Genomic DNA, 877 nt, shown 5'->3' on the forward strand with positions numbered 1-877 from the left:
CTTGTTGAGGCTTTTGTTGATCCTTCTATGAGAAATTTGGATGATTTCTCCATGAGGGATTATAGGTATTTCCATAGGGTTCACCCATGTAATTCACCTCTGCTATTGCAGGGTTCTCAGGATCATAAGCTTCTCCTTCAGAAGATGCCTCTATAGTACTGTTGGATGATTTCTTCAATCCATTCAGACTCTGAGAGATCATATTGACTTGCTGAGTCAATATTTTATTCTGAGCCAATATGGCATTCAGAGTATCAATTTCAAGAACTCCCTTCTTCATAGGCGTCCCATTACTCACAGGATTCCTTTCAGAAGTGTACATGAACTGGTTATTTGCAACCATGTCAATGAGTTCTTGAGCTTCTGCAGGTATTTTCTTAAGGTGAATGGATCCACCTGCAGAGTGGTCCAATGACATCTTTGATAGCTCAGACAGACCATCAGAGAATATATCCAGGATGGTCCATTCTGAAAGCATGTCAGAAGGACACTTTTTGGTCAGTTCCTTGTATCTCTCCCAAGCTTCATAGAGGGACTCACCTTCCTTTTGTTTGAAGGTTTGAACATCCACTCTAAGCTTGCTAAGCTTTTGAGGAGGAAAGAACTTGGCTAAAAAAGCCGTGACCAGCTTATCCCAAGAGTTCAGGCTATCTTTAGGTTGAGAGTCCAACCATACTCTAGCTCTGTCTCTTACAGCAAACGGGAAAAGCATAAGCCTGTAGACCTCGGGATCAACCCCATTGGTCTTAACAGTATCACAGATCTGCAAGAATTCAGTTAAGAACTAAAAAAGATCTTCGGATGGAAGTCCATGAAACTTGCAGTTCTGTTGCATCAGAGAAACTAATTGAGGTTTAAGCTCAAAATTGTTTGCTCC

The 877-nt window shown here is 41.3% G+C and overlaps 1 non-coding gene across 1 annotated transcript; it reads left to right on the forward strand.

Annotated features, from left to right (window-relative positions):
* The first annotated feature begins 472 nt into the window (after positions 1-472).
* On the forward strand, positions 473-580 carry LOC148570688 (small nucleolar RNA R71). The gene has a single exon (XR_015880410.1). It is a non-coding gene; the product is annotated as a small nucleolar RNA R71 (small nucleolar RNA).
* Positions 581-877: the final 297 nt, after the last annotated feature.

This window comes from Arachis ipaensis, chromosome B3 (assembly GCF_059453495.1).
Source record: "Arachis ipaensis isolate K30076 ecotype BB chromosome B3, ASM5945349v1, whole genome shotgun sequence".
Lineage (NCBI taxonomy): Eukaryota > Viridiplantae > Streptophyta > Magnoliopsida > Fabales > Fabaceae > Arachis > Arachis ipaensis.